At 40.1% G+C, this 13,159-nt stretch overlaps 1 long non-coding RNA gene across 2 annotated transcripts in view; it reads right to left on the bottom strand.

Annotated features, from left to right (window-relative positions):
• Positions 1 to 9,786: 9,786 nt before the first annotated feature.
• The window catches only part of LOC130456134 (uncharacterized), a 44,633-nt gene continuing 41,260 nt past the window's right edge, over positions 9,787 to 13,159 (bottom strand). The window contains exons 2-3 of one of the 2 annotated variants that reach the window (XR_008914643.1): positions 12,059 to 12,276; positions 9,787 to 11,118 (exon numbers count right to left, since the gene is read on the bottom strand). This is a non-coding gene — a long non-coding RNA (uncharacterized LOC130456134). The remainder of the gene's footprint in view (positions 11,119 to 12,058; positions 12,277 to 13,159) is intronic. The other variant, XR_008914642.1, reaches the window with a different exon arrangement.

The following is a 13,159-nucleotide window of genomic DNA, read 5'->3' as shown; positions in this document are numbered from 1 at the left end:
CCACCCCTCTGCCCAGCAGCCTAATGGAAGCACTTCTTCCCTCCCCTATCTGGGATAAGGTGGGGCAGCTCACATGTGGTGTGAGAGTTGCTGTTTTGGGCACTCGGCCTCTAAAAGGTTTGCCATCACTGCTATAGGGTCTCACAGAAGCACAAGATTAGCAGTGATCAAGGAAAGCAAAAGATTCTTGGAACAGAATAAGAATAATTGACATTTATATGACACTTTCAAGTTTTCAAAGCATTTTCTGTCTGTTATCTATTTGAGCCTCACAAGATGTCAGTGAAACAGGTACTAAAGGAATTGTCTCCATTTTATAGATGAGACAGAGGCACAGAGGCATTTTAATTACTTCTGTGTGGTCACAAAGCACACATTCTTTTTCACTGCTCCAAAGCCACTCCTGCTTTAGAGAGTGGAAATGACTTGGTGAGCCAGGAATGTAGGTGGGGGAATGAGGGGTGGTGAGAGGAATGGTATCAATGTTATGGCATTCTAAGTGGAGAGAGAAACACGCCCAAAGGATTGGAGCCAGGATTCAGCGGGGTGCTTAGGGTCCATTGTGGAGTGGCAAGCACATATGGTAAGAATTTGTTACCCCAAACGTCAAAGTGGACAAACTAGAGATGATCAGAGTGTCAACCAATTGTCCAAACATTTCATATATCTGTCTTCCCTAACTAACAAAAGTCAGTCCAACATAAACCATGGCTGCAGGACCTCCTGTTTTGTTTAAGGGAGATATACCTTGCTTAGACTAGTCAAAGGATTTCAGTGCAGATGCCAACAATGAAAGCTAAAAGAATCCATCAGGAGTACGAGCTGATTGTTCTTCCAGTTCACTGATAATTTTTGCTTCTTGCACTTCTACCTTTGTAAACTTCATAGAGCTGGTTTCAAATGATGTGACATGAATTTTTTGAACTTGGGATATCCCTAGATCTTGGTTTTAGGATCTTGAAATTTAATGTCCTTTGGGCAGATTGACTTTTATCAGCAATCTTGAACTCAGAAATAAATAGCTGCGCCAAAAATTCACTGTATAGAACTTATTTGTATTTTCCCCCAAGGTTAGCTCCCTGGGCCAATCTCCCCCACCACCCCACACCCCCAAAAGCACCTATTCAGAGGATAATCTCATTGAAGTATAACACTAATAGAATGATATAGACTATGGAACTGGATTAAGTATATTTCTAGGGAATCGATTATTTTATACAGCTTGGAATACCAGGAGCACACCTTCCCCAAACTGAACAGGGAAAGAAGGAAATAGCACCACCCTTCTCACCCCTGGCAGTAGGAGTGAAGATTCCGGCGGGGGCCTAAAGGGGCAAAGGCCCCTGAATGAAGGAGGGTGTAAGGTTTGATGGTGGCAGCTCCAATGTGGAGGCGGCATAGAGTGATAATGGCCCTTTGGTAATTGGGCCCTCTTATGTCAAGAACTGCCTGCATTTTTTATTTAATCTAATTTCTCAAATCCTGTTGTCACAGCAACCGAGAATATAACTGGTAAGCATTGTCTCTTCCTTCAGCACCTTCTGTGCCAGTCAGAGAGCGGATTGGGCTTCATTATCTAATCTAATAGCCTGCCTGAACCCAACTTCAAGGTTCTTAATAATGTGACATTTCTATATTCTGTATTCACTGAAAGACTTGAAAAATGTTTTTCTTCAGACAAGGTTACTGCCTTTCTTGGTTTAAATACTGAGGAAAATATGTTTTTTCCTTTTTATTTTGAGTTGTCAATTTAGTTACTATGCCTGTATGTAGAATAGGAGGTTTTGAATGTAGAAATGGGGAGGACACAATTTTTCTATCCTCTTTCCGTCTTCCTTCCTTTTTTTCTCCTTAACTTTAAAAATATTTTTAAAAATAACAAGCTTCATGGATACCTTTTATTTTTATGATATCGTGATTTCTGATTCATCCTCATTCCCTGAGCCCTAAAGTAGAACTTGAGCACCATTTTCTTTCACCTCAAAAATTTGTTATCAACTCTCTGGGTCTCCAGAGAATTATGGGGAAAATAATACCCGCTGGAATCGCGCGTTGGCTAGGGGAGGGGTGGCGGGAAGAGGGGGGGGGAGGGAAAGAAAATGATCTCTGTTTCCAATGAATAATGTATGAAAATGACCAAATAAAATAATGTTTAAAAAAAGAAAATAATATATTGTTGTTGTGTAAGAATGGAACAAAGAAGGCCCCTTCACAATTACCTGGAAAGAAGACCACCAAGATAATTGTAAATCTTGGCGACATCTCAGAATGAGTGCCCCTTGACGGTCCAGGATCAAACAGGGAGAGGTATGCCATGACTCATGGTGATACTAGCTCCCCCTTCCTAGATGATCAAGCTAGAAATAACCATTCCAGAAGTCTGAAACAGTAGAAAGAAAGAGACCATTCTGAACAGAGTTCCCAAAGTAAATTTGTTAGGATTGTTAGAACTCCTCAGGAGACCCAACCTTGAGTGTTTCTCCCCACAAGTTCTGAAATTAATGGAGGTTCTGAGAAAGACCCAGCATGGCTGTTGAATTCACCACACATGAAAAGGCAGAGAGTGCCACTACCTGCTGAGAGTGCCAGGGGGCTCCTGGTATTCATCAGTTACCTCACTGGAAATTTGGCACCTATACATAAGGAATGAACAAATATAAGCTGAACCCTTTTGTTCATTGGAGAATTTTTTAAAATGATTTAATATTTGGGGTTTCAAATTGGTCATTAGGGTAGACTAATTGGACCTGTATATTTGGAAAAGAATAAAACAATCATGCTATCGTTTCTGGTTTAAAAAGGATGACTAGGCTCATTATTATTGCACAGTAATCAAGGCAAAGTTTTCAATCTGGGCAAAAACTATGAACCTGATGTGGATGAAGTCCAAGGCAGTTTATCAAGGTTAGTACTTTGAATTCAGGGCTTTCTTTCTCTGCCAGCAAAGCTATTGGAAGCCTTCTGTTTCTTCGAAAGAGGGAAGCATATTACTGAATTCCCTTTTTGATGTTTAATTTACAGTGTGTCAAAGGTAGAGATCAAACTATAGCTCTTTCATATTTGAGGGGAGAAGAGAGCACAGGGGAAGAACTCTGAAATCCTCGATTGATCATGCAGTCCATTTATATACCTACCACAGAGTTATCGCCTCCCTCATGGTAAGCAGTGCTGAGCATTCATTTGAACCACAGTTGTCTACTTAACTGGAATACTAATGAAACGAACTATCATAGTAACCCAGTCATAAAAACCCCAGAGTTGGCAGAGACTCTGGGGGCCAACTAGTCCAATCTAGAGGCAGTTAGTGGTGCAATAGATAGAGTACTGGGTCTGAAATTAGGAAGACCTAAGTTCAAATGTGACCGCAGACACTTATCAAAGCAAGTCACTTAAGCTCTGTTTGCTTTAGTTTCCTCAACTGCAAAATGAAGATTATAATAATAACCTACTTTGCAGGGTTGCTATAAGAATCAAGTGAGATATTTGTAAAAGTCTTAACACGGTGCCTGGCACATAATAAGTTCAATATAAATAGGTATTCCCTTCTTCTTCCCCTCTTCAAATCCATCCCTGAATAATACTCCCCTTCCCATTTACATAACTTATTATATATAGTACTATAACATATATGAATATGTACTAGTATATGATTCTATATATTATATTCTCTCTTACTATATGCTTAAGAAGAAGTTCAGGTCTTTGCTTATAGAACTCCAAGGAGGGTAACCTTCTTCCTCCCAGAATAGCCCATTCCACTTTGACATATTTTTAACTGTAAAGAAATTTCAACAATAACAATACCAATGATAGCTCCTGTTTATACATGGAGCTCTTGGCATGCATTATCTCCCAAGATCCTTAGGATGACAAAGTGGTGAAAACATTCTTATACTTATTTTATAAGAGCTGTGCCAATCACTCCAGAACACCACTGTTGGAGCTGAAGCCCAGTGCAGGCAATGACGGGATTGTGTTGGGAACACACAGCCTCACTCTGCCCATTAAAGTCCAAAGCCAGAGCTGCTGGCCAGCTGACTCCTGAGTGCACAAAATGCCCCCAGGTTGAAGGCAAAATGCCAGGAATGCAAGAAGGAGTTGAAAACAAAAACCAGAAAAGAAAGAAGAACCCAAGGAATAGAAAGCATGACTAATTAAAAAAAAAAGTTCTGACCAAATGACTGAGAAGTTCGAGGAACTCTGGGTGAGGGATGGAGGCCCAGCATCTAAGCAAGAGATCCAGGGCAAGAAGAAGGCACTTGAGGCCCAGGAGACCCAAGAGAGCCAGGACGACCAAGAGGAACAGAAGCCTTGGGCCCAGGATCAGGATACAAAAGCCCAATGGGCCTCACATTCTTACCCAAATGTCCCCTTTTATTTTCTTCATTTTTGTTCATTTTTTTACAAGGGACTTTATAGAAAGAACTGAATTTCAGCCTCCAGCTTGTTTTCTAAGCTTTTACCCTTTCGAGGATGTCTTCTTCAGCAGACCCATTGCCCAGTCCAATGTACTGCGCTCATGCCATTCCTTTCAATAGTGGAAACACATTCAAGAGTGAAGAAAACATTTCCAAGGCGTACCCGAAAAGAAAAAAAAGGTCCTTTCCCACAATAAGCCCTATGAATGGATAACTGTGTCCAGTCTATGATTGGATAACTCTACCTATTGCTGAAGTGTTCAATATGTTTATTGGAGTAGGAAAATGTCAATGGTGATGGGAGCAAGGAGGCTCGACTTGCGATTTTATCCATGCATATCCAGGTGAGCTAACTCTCTTAATAGGTGTGGATAGGCAACTCTTTTATAACCTAGAACCTTGGAGAATACTCTGAGTCACTAGGGACTTGTTTGGGAACACTCAGGTAGTAGGTGTCAAAGGCATCATTTGACCCCAGGCCTCCTTCCTGCCTGAAGCTAATCGTCTCTCCACTCTATTATGTTAGGCTATCTCTCAAGGGATATTCATTAGCTTCATCAAGGGAAGGGAGTTACCTTCTCTTGGTCTTGGTGATGAATCTGGGATGTATCATTTCTAGCAATGCAGGTCAAAACCTATCCACATCTTCTTCATCCTAAGAACTCTAGGATGAGGGTTTTGGTTCAAGGCACCACAGAACTGGGCCAAGCTTATCTCTTCCCTGATCATCCAACTGGATGGCTTTTAGACTGCTTCTTGCACTCAAATCATCCATAGTAATATGCTGCAGCTCATTGATACCCACCATGCATCTTTCCAAGACCCTTTGGGTCATCTTCCATTTGGGTTCTTTGCAGTTAAAACCTCCCCAGAGAAATATATTTTTTCCTTTTAGCTCATCTTTTATTTATTTTTTTTAATTTGGTCAATTTTGAACATTATTCCCTGGTTACAAAAATCTTTTTCTATTCCTCCCTCCCCTCATCCCTCCACTCCCCTCCTGTAGCCAACGCACAATTCCACTGGGTATTACATGTGTCCTTGACCAGAATCCATTTCCATATTGTTGGTATTTGCACTAGAATGTTCATTCAGAGTTTATATCCCCAGTCGTATCCCTCTCAACCTATGTAATCAAGCAGTTTTTTTTCTTTGCTGTTTTTACTCTCAGTTTTTCCCCTGAATGTGGACGGTGTTCTTTCTCATACATTCCTCTGGGTTGTTCAGGGTCATTGCATTGCCACTAATGGAGAAGTCCGTTACATTCAATTGTACCACAGTGTATCAATCTCTGTGTACAATGTTTTCCTGATTCTGCTCTTCTCACTCTGCATGAAGTCCTGGAGGTTGTTCCAGTTCCCATGGAATTCCTCCACTTTATTGTTCCTTTGAGCTCAATGGTATTCCATCACGAAGAGATACCACAATTTGTTCAGCCATTCACCAATGGAAGGGCATCCCCTCATTTTCCAATTTTTTGCCACCACAAAGAGCACAGCTATGAATGTTCTTGTATGTGTATTTTTCCTTATTATCCCTTTGGGGTACAAACCCAGCAGTGCTATGGCTGGATCAAAGGGCAGACAGTCTTTTAGTGCTCTTTGGGCATAGTTCCAAATTTCCCTCCAGAATGGTTGAATCAATTCACAACTCCATCAGCAATACATTAATGTCCCAACTTTGCCACATCCCCACCAGCATTCATTACTTTCTGTTGCTGTCATGTTAGCCAATTTACTAGGTCTGAGGTGATACCTAAGAGTTTTTTTTATTTACATATCTCTGATTATAAGAGATTTAGAACACTTTTTCATGTGCTTATTAATAGTTTTGATTTCTTTATCTGAAAATTGCCTATTCATGTCCCTTGCCCATTTATCAATTGGAGAATGGATTGATTTTTTTGTACAATTGATTTAGCTCTTTGAAATTTGAGTAATTAGACCTTTGTCAGAGGTTTTTGTTATGAAGATTGTTTCCCAATTTGTTGCTTCCCTTCTAATTTTGGCTACATTGATTTTGTTTGTACAAAAACCTTTTAATTTGATGTAATCAAAAATATTTATTTTACATTTTACGACTCTTTCCAAGTCTTACTTGGGTTTAAAATATTTCCCTTCCCAAAGGACTGACATGAATGCTATTCAGAGTTCACATAATTTACTTCCTTCTTTATATTCCTTCTTTATATTCAAGTTATTCACCCATTCTGAGTTTATCTTGGTGTAAGGTGTGACATGATGATCCAAGCCTAATCTCTCCCACACTTGTCTTCCAATTTTCCTGGCAGTTTTTTTATCAAATAGTGGATTTTGGTCCCAAAAGCTGGGATCTTTGGCCTTGTCATAGACTGTCTTGCTAAGGTCATTAACCTCAAGTCTATTGCACTGATCCTCTCTTCTGTCTATTAGCTAGTACCAAATTTTTTTGATGACCACTGCTTTACAGTATAGTTTGTGATCTGGTACTGCAAGGCCACCTTCCTCTGTATTTTTTTCATGATTTCTCTGGATATCCTTTATCTTTTGTTCTTCCAAATAAATTTATTGTTTTATTCTAACTCAGTAAAAAAGTTTTTTGGAAGTTCAATGGGTATGGCAGTAAATAAAAATATAAGTTTGGGTAGAATGATCATTTTTATTATGTTAGCTCATCCTACCCATGAGCAGTTGATGTTTTTCCAATTCCTCAGATCTAGTTTTAGTTGTGTGGAAGTGTTTTGTAGTTGTGTTCATATAGTTCCTGTGTTTGTCTCAGGAGATAGATTCCTAAGTAGTTTATATTATCTAGGGTGATTTTAAATGGAATGTCTCTTTCTAATTCCTGCTGCTGAGATATGTTGGAGATAAACAAAAATGCTGATGACTTATGTGGGTTTATTTTGTATCCTGCAACTTTGCTAAAGTTGTTGATTATTTTGATTAGCTTTTTGGTTGATTCTCTAGGATTCTTTAAGTAGACCATCATATCATCTGCAAAGAGTGATAGCTTGGTCTCCTCATTGCCAATTTTAATACTTTCGATTTCTTTTTCTTCTCTAATTGCTACTGCTAGTGTTTCTAGTACAATGTTAAATAATGGAGGTGATAATGGACATCCTTGTTTCATTCCTGATCTTATTGGAAAGTTTTCTAGTTTATCCCCATAGCAGATGATGTTTGCTGATGGTTTTAGATATATACTATTTATTATTTTGAGGAAAGGCCCTTCTATCCCTATACTTTCTAGAGTTTTCAATAGGAATGAGTGTTGTATTTAATCAAGGCTTTTTCTGCATCTATTGAGATAATCATGTGATTTTTGTTGGTTTGTTGATATGGTCAAATGTGGATGGTTTTCCTAATATTGAACCATCCTTGCATTCCTGGTATGAATCCTACCTGGTCATAGTGAAGAACCCTTGTGATGACTTGATGGAATCTTTTAGCTAGTATCCTATTTAAGATTTTTGCATCTACATTCATTAAGAAGATTGGTCTGTAGTTTTCTTTCTCTGTTTTTGACCTGCTTAGCTTTGGGATCAGTACCATGTTTGTGTCGTAGAATGAATTTGGTAGAACTCCTTCTTGGCCTATTCTTTCAAATAGTTTGTTTAATATTGGGATTAGTTGTTCTTTGAATGTTTGATAGGATTCATTTGTGAATCCATCTGGACCTGGGGATTTTTTCTTAGGGAGTTCTTTGATGGCTTGTTCAATTTCTTTTTCTGAAATGGGGTTGTTAAGGTAATGTATTTCTTCCTCTTTTAGTCTAGGCAATTTATATTTTTGTAAGTATTCATCCACATCACTTAGATTGTCATATTTGTTGCCATATAATTGGGCATAATAGTTTTTAATGATTGCCTTAATTTCCTCTTCATTAGAAGTGAGGTCTCCCTTTTCATCTTGGATACTGTTAATTTGGTTTGCTTCTTTCCTTTTTTAAAATTAAACTGACCAGTACTTTGTCTATTTTATTTGTTTTTTCAAAGTACCAGCTTCTAGTCTTATTCATTAAATCAATAGTTCTTTATATATATATATGAATAGACTTTCAATTTTATTTATTTCTCCTTTGATTTTTAGGATCTCTAATTTAGTCTTCATCTGAGGATTTTTAATTTGTTCACTTTCTAGTTTTTTTATTTCCATGCCAGATTCATTGACCTCTGTCCTCCCTAATTTGTTAATATATGAACTCAAGGATATACATTTCCCCCTGAGTACTGCTTTGGCTGCAAAACCAGTTAAAGAATATTTCCCCCTGAGTACTGCTTTGGCTGCATCCCATAGGTTTTGAAAGGATGTCTCATCACTGTCATTTTCTTCAATGAAGTTATCATTTTTATGATTTGTTCTTTAACTGGTTTTGGAGAATTTTATTGTTTAATTTCCAATTAATTTTTTATTTACCTCTCCATGTACCCTTACTAATTATGATTTTCATTGCATTGTGATCTGAGAAGGTTGCATTTATTATTTCTGCTCTTTTGCACTTGTTTGCAATGTTTTCATGCCCTAATAAAGGTAAATTTTTGTGAATGTACCATGTGCTGCTGAAAAGGTGTATTCCTTTTTGTCTCTATTTTTCTCCACATATCTACTAACTCTAATTTTTTTAAGATTTCATTCACTTCTCTTACCACTTTTATTTTTTTTTTGTTTGATTTATCTAGTTCTGATAGAGGAAGGTTCAGATATCCCACTACTATAGTTTTTCTATCTATTTCATCCTTGCGCTCCACTAGTTTCTCCTTTAGAAATTTGGATGCTATGCCATTTGGTGCATACATGTTGAATACTGATATTTCCTCATTGTCTATACTGCCTTTTATCAGAATGTAATTATCTTCCATATCTCTTTTAACTAGATTTATTTTTACAGTAGCTTTGTCAGATATCATGATTGGAACTCCTGCCTTCTTTCTATCAGTTGATACCCAATAGATTTGGCTCCATCCTCTTACTTTCACCCTATGTGTATCTACCTTCCTCATGTGTGTTTCTTGCAGACAGCATATGGTAGGGTTTTGGATTCTAATCCACTCTGCTATTTGCTTGCTTTTTATGGGTGAGTTCATTCCACTTACATTCAGTGTTATGATTACTAGCTGGTTATTTCCCAGCATTTTGATTTCTACTCCTGGTCCTAACTTTTCTTCTTTCACTATTTCCTTCTACACCAATTTTTGTTTTTAATCAATCCCTGTAGTTTCCACCTTTATTTTACTTCCCTTTCTACCCCTCCTTTCTATTCCCCCCTTATTTTCCTTGCAGTCTTTCTAAAACTACCCCCCTAGCCTCCCCCTCCCTTGTACTGCTTCCCTCCCAACCAGTCCATTTGTTACCCTTCTACTCCCCTATATAGCACAAATCAATTCTCTGTCCCAATGTATTGGATTGTTCTTCCCTCTTTGGGTCAATTTCAATGCACAAAAGAGTTGAGTGTATCCTATCTCCAACCTCTTAATCCATCCAGTGTATTGATATTCTCTATCCTCCCACTATAAGCTTCTTAGTGACATATAAATTTACCCCCTTTTGTTTCTTTTCCCATTTCTTTCATCTTTTTTGCCTCATTTTCAAGCTGATTAATTTTGGCTTTCAAGACACTATCTTCTGGTTCCAGATGACTTATATTAGCTTTTAAATTCTTTTCCCAATTGCCTTCAAAATCTTTTAATTGTGCTTTGAATTGCATTTTGAGTTCTTACAAAACCTGTATCCAATTCACTGGGATTTATGATTTATAGTTTCCCGATCCCTCCCCCTCTGTTCTGTTCTCTGTATAGAAGCTGTCTATTGTCATTTCATTCTTTTTCTGTTGTTTGCTCATATTCACCCCTTCTTTGCTCCCCATATTTGCCTGTGCTCATGCTCCACTCATTTTTTTGGTTTTGGGGGCTTCTGTCCATCTCCTCTCTTGGAGCTTTGACACAAGATCTCTCTGTGGAGTCTGTGGGGGAGATTTGTTGGGATTTAAGCTTTCCTGTCCTCTGGAGGCTTTTGATCAATTTAAAGTCCAGCAGTCAATGAGGGAGGGGTGTGGAGCCTGGGTTTCCTTGAGTTCTGAAGACTTTTGATGGGATTAAGTTCAGCTGAGATGGGGTGGGTGTGCTCTGAGGCCAAAAGCTCCTGGAAGCCTGCAAATATGGAGGATATTCAGAGTTCTGAACAGGCTAACAGGCTGGCACCTCTATGCTCCCTCTCCAGCTCCTTCCCCACTGTCTGTATTCATAGATCTGAGCTTGGCACAGCCCTGCTCCCAAGATAAAGCCAACAGACCACGACCTTTACCTGCCCAGAGGTTCCTGCTGCCCCTGGAGGCTCAGTGCTCTAGCTGGGCAGGGGAAGGGATCCTGGGGATTCTGTCTACCTTTCCCTTATAAACCCAAGTGTTCTTGGATTCCGGCTTTTGGGGGGGGGCTCCCTTTTAAATTAAGTGCAGCAGGAGGTTTCCTTGGCTCTGTCTTTTTGGTAGGTTTGATTTTCAGTCGCCTAGGAGAATTCACTTTGTGATCCGTAAGGAAGAATATTCAGAGGTCTGAATTTCTGCTCCCTCTAGGCCACCATCTTTACTCTGACTCTCTGAACCTCCAATCGTAAGACATGATTCTCTATACACTGAGCCAATCAGTTAACCTTCTGAGACTTCTTCCAAAATTGGCTGATCATTGCAGAAACATGGAGAAGGACAAGAAGAGAAAAGACATAAATCTCTACAACAGAAAGAAGAAAAATGTCTTATGGAAACAATAACTTGGTGAGCTTGAAGCTGATTCCTAGAATACTTCTCTGAAGGGAATTGTAGTTTTTCCTTCCCTCCCCCTTTACCTTCCATCTTACAATCAATGATGTGTATTGATTCTAAGACAGCAGAATGGTCAGGCCTGGGCAATGGGGGTAAAGTGATTTGCCCAGGGTCACACAGCTAGGAAGGGTCTGAAATCAGATTAGAATGTGGGACTCGATTGAGAAGTACTCCTTGGGAAAGATCAGAGGAGACAGAGTTTTAGCCTTTCCCACCCAAGTTGGGTTCAGGTCTCAGAGAGAGCACTAGCCCAGAGGCAGTTAGTTGAAACAAATCAGGAAGCAAAGAGCCCCATTCCTCTTCCCCCACTAGCTTTGCAAACTAAATCTCCTCCTCCCTGGGGATGCTTTCCTTGAACAATGGAATTTTGGTATTAATCTCCACCAGAACTGTTCCTCCCCACCCTCCCAAAATCCCAGAGTTGGGCCATCAGACACAGGACGACTCTGATTCCTAAGCGGTATTCAAGCTGGGATGGAGGTCCCCTCATGATTTTCCTCCAACCTTCACCAATGCCCTGGATTTAGCTCTCCCATTGGCTACGGGTGTCACGTGCAATGAGAACCTTTTGTCCGGCCAATGTTTTTCCCCCTCTCCCACAAAAGGAAGTGTTTGTATTAGAGGATATCTTCCAAGCCCTTTACCACCACCAATCCTGCAGCTGCCAGGCTGGGGGGACGGAGTGGTGCCCGAATGCACGAGTAGGAGCAAGACTCAGCTGAGGTAACCCTGTGACCCACCAGAGTGCCACAATGGCTGCACCCTCCACCTTCACATCACTGGAAGCAACCATTGCTGACGCCACTGCTGCATCATGACACCCCCATTCCACTACTGATGAACTTTACCAAGGAATCTCTCAAGGACCAGGATTCCACCAGTGACAGCATGGAGGACAGCAAGCAGGATCCCCAGTTTCAGCCTGTTGTCTGTCTGCTGAGCAGGACATGAAGACCCTGCAGGCAGGCAGATGAAGAAGATCTCTGGAAGATGGGAGCCAAGCTACTCCCCTTTGCCTCTCACAATGACATTCTCCAGTGGAAAGACCAGGAACGGCTCTTGGAAGCTGCTGAGACACAAGGACAGAGGGACAATTGGCCTCCTCAGGAGCCAGGAAAAGTCTCTGAAGTTCTATGCCAATCACTCCAGAACCCCACTGCTGGAGCTGAAGTCTAGTTAGGGCAGTGAAGGGACATGGGTTGAGAAAACACAACCTCACTCTACCCATCAAAATCCAAAGCCAGAGCTACTGCACAGCTGACTCCTGAGCCCACAAAATGCCCACAGGTTGAAGGCAAAATTCCAGAAATACAAGAAGGAGCTGAAAAAAAAGAAATGAAAGACAAACCCAAGGAAGAGAAAGCTTGACTAGTCAAAGAGACAAGTTCAGACCAAATGGCTGGCAAGTTTCAGGAACTCTAGCTAAAGAGATCCACTGCAAGAAGAAGGTGCTTGAGGCCTAGGAGACCCAAGGGAGCCAGGAAGACCAAGAGGAACAGAATCCTCAGTCCCAGAATCAGGGAACATAAGCAATCTCACCATGGGCCTCACCTTCTGTCCTAAATATCCCCTTTTATTTTAATCATTTCTTTACAAATTTATTACAAGGGACTTCATAGAAAGAATTGAATTTCAGCCTCCAGCTTGTTTTCTAAGCTTTTACCCTTTTGAAGATGTCTTCCTCAGCAGACCCATTGCCCAGTCCAATATACTTCACTCATGCCATTCCTTTCCATAGTGGAAACACATCCAAAAGACTAAAAAAAGCATTTCCAAGGTGCAACCAAAATGAAAAAAAAAGAAACGAAGTTCTTTCCCACGATAAGGACTTTTGAGTAAATAACTCTGTCCAGTCTATGAGTGGAACCCTACCTACTACTGAAGTGTTCTGTATGTTTATTGGATGAGGAAAATGTCAATGGTGATGGGAGCAAGGAGGCAAGACTTGT

Source organism: Monodelphis domestica, chromosome X (assembly GCF_027887165.1).
Source record: "Monodelphis domestica isolate mMonDom1 chromosome X, mMonDom1.pri, whole genome shotgun sequence".
Classification (NCBI taxonomy): domain Eukaryota; kingdom Metazoa; phylum Chordata; class Mammalia; order Didelphimorphia; family Didelphidae; genus Monodelphis; species Monodelphis domestica.
This window is presented reverse-complemented; position numbering and strand designations above follow the sequence as displayed.